Source organism: Tenrec ecaudatus, chromosome 4, assembly GCF_050624435.1.
Source record: "Tenrec ecaudatus isolate mTenEca1 chromosome 4, mTenEca1.hap1, whole genome shotgun sequence".
Classification (NCBI taxonomy): domain Eukaryota; kingdom Metazoa; phylum Chordata; class Mammalia; order Afrosoricida; family Tenrecidae; genus Tenrec; species Tenrec ecaudatus.
In genome coordinates this window covers 35980670-35983651 of record NC_134533.1, presented here as the reverse complement: position 1 = coordinate 35983651, position 2982 = coordinate 35980670, and positions in this window count along the sequence as shown.

Here is a 2982-nt window from a genome sequence, read left to right as displayed (position 1 = left end):
ACACATGCAGTGTTTAAGTGTGGGCAGTGGGAGGTGAGGAAAATCTATAAAAATAAACACAGTACATATTTACTGAGCTTCCACGAAGTACCAGGCACTAGGGAGAAACCAAGGTGAATAAATCATAGCCTCTCAAAGAACTCTCATAGATATAGATGATTTCAGGTCATATTATGATGGGCGAAGATAGAGCCCACGGTATTATAGAATCTCAACAGCATAATCCATAGGAGTCTGAGACTTTAGCGGGTGGGGAGAATCCTAGTAAGCTTCCTCAAGGGGTTGATCTCGGAGCCAAGTCTTAGGGGACGCATTTGAAGTAGACAAAAGAGCCGTAGTCAATGGTCACAGGCTTGGCTGCTAACCAAAAGATTGGTGGTTCGGACCCAACCAGTCGTTTCATGGGAGAAAGACTTGGTGATGGGTTCCTGTAACGATCACAAGATATAAAATGAGGAGCCTGCTGGTGCCATAGTTAAGCATTGGGCTGTTAACTCTGCCAGCCAGTTCTACTCAGTCAAAGGGAGTTGCTATGAGCTGAATCAACTCAACACTCATAAACAGTAGCATGTGAAACATGTTCCTGGACAGAGGACACAGCATGGGAAAATGGGCAGTGGGAGAGCCAATGCAATGTCCTTGGTGGCACTGTCAGGTAAGCATTGGGTTGCTAACCATAGGTCAATGGTTTAAACCCACCAGCAGCTTCGTGGAAAAAGATGAGGCTACCTGTACCCACAGGATTTACAGGCTTGGAAATCTCCTACAGGGTCACTATGGACCAGAATCTATGTAAGGCAGTGGATACGCATACTCTGGAAGGTTTGGCCCCTGCCTAGCAGCCTAGCTCACAGTCAGTAAACATTTCCCATGAAATCAATGTGTTCTCCTCCTGCAGTGCCTGGGGGAAACCTTTCCTGTCATTCAGCTGATTTGTTAATCACATTCTTATTTTCTCACTGGTCTTGGTCTGGCTCCTAACTCTAACTACTCCCTCGTGTTTTTCAGTTCTTTTCAAACATTGTATTCATCTCCCTGGACGCAAACTGGCCCCAGCTTGCTGGTGTTCACTGAAAGCCAAATGCATGTTGGGCTGCTTGGAGTCAGTGCGGTGTCGCTTGACTGAAAGCTTCTGCCTTGACTGAGTAAGGATCTCACCGAGACCTGGGCTAAGTAGATGAAGACTAAACCCTTGTGCTGCCTCTGATCCTCCAAAGCCTGGATTCTAGTGCACTGCTTGCAGCCTATTCAGAAAGCCTAGCTTCCTGCACATCCCCAGATTTCAGTTGTCAGGACAGGCAGGGCTTGTGGTTGTTGTTAGGTGCCGTGGAGTTAGTTCCAACTCATAGAGACCCGATGTACAACAGAATGAAATACTGAGCCGCCCTCACAATTGTTCTTGTGTTTGAGTCCATTGTTGAAGCCCCGGTGTCCATCCATCTTTCTAAAGGCCTTCCTCTTTTCGCTGCTCCCTCCGCTTTACCGAGCATAATGTCCTTCTCCAGGAACTGGTCTCTCCTGACAAAGTATGTGAGACGAAGCCTCTCCATCCTTGCCTCTAAGGAGCATTCTGGCTGTACTTCTTTCAAGACACATCTGTTCACGCTTCCTGTCCATCTCCAGATTTTAGTTGCCAGGACACCCGGGTGTCCATCTGTCTATCTCGTTTCCTCAGTTTCATGTAATTATAGCCTTTCTCCATGGTCAGTCTCAACCTCTCTATTTCTCCTTCCCAACTTGCTTGAGGCTCCTGCTTCCTGTTACTTCCATGCCATGTCACATTGTTATCTGTTATTGATTGTGGTTATTATTATTAGGTACTGTCAAGTCAGGTCCAGTTCATAATGAAGCACTGCCAGCTCCTGAGCCCTTCTTTTCATTGTTCCTCTCTGGGCTTATTCGGGGCTTCAATCCGTCTCCTTGAGGGGCTTCCCCCTTGCACTAACCGTCTACTTTAACAAGCACAGGGTCTTTCTCTAGGGACTAGTAATCCCTAGTGACCTATCTAAAGCACCCAAGACAAAGGTCCTCACCTCCTTTCTAAAGGGCATCCTGGCTGTATTCCTTAAACGCAGATCAACTCATTCTTCTGGAAGTCCGTGGCATCTTTCATCTTCTTCACCACCGCCACATTTCCTCGTTTTTCCTTAGTCATTGCCTAGCGTGGCATATGAGGCGATTGCAAATATGATGATTTAGGACAGGCACACTTTAGTCTGCAAAGGGACTTCTTTGCTTTTTAACCCTTTAAAGAGGTCTTTCACAACAGAATTGCTTAATGCAATGCATCCTTTGATTTCCTGATTGCTACTCCCATGGGGTTTGATTATGGATCCAATCAAATGAAATTCTTGATAAATTCAATCTTTTCTCCATTTATGGTGATGTTGCTTATTGGTGCGGTTGTAGGGATTGTCTTCTTTAGGTTGAAGTGTGGCCCATACTGAAGGCTGTCATCTTTGATCTTCATTGGCAAGTGCTTCAAGTCCTCCTCACAAAGTCGGGTCACCTGCCCATCACAGGCTGTTTACGAGTCTTCTTCCAATCCTGATCCCACATTCTTCATCAAATAATCCAGGTTCTCGGGTGCTTTGCTCAATATCTATCTGTTGTGAAAGGATACCACACAGTCGCACGGCCTTCCTGATTTCAAGCCATGCAGCATCCCTTTGTTCTGTTTGGGTGGTTGCCTCTTCATCAAAGCACTGGTTCTACAGAAACACCATTAAGTCTTCTGGATCTCCAATTCATCACAATGTCATGATGCTGAAAGCTACATCACTGGTATTTCAAATGCCAGCTGGTTAAAAATCTTTCAACAGAGATTCCAGTCGAGGGAGAGACTATGAAGGAAGACAGGAATAGGCTGTCAACCTCTGAGGAATGAACCACCGAAAGCCTCCTGAAGAGCAGTAGGACATTGGCACACTCTGAAAAGCTCACCCATAGCAACAGAACCTTGTCAACTATCATTCCAGAAGA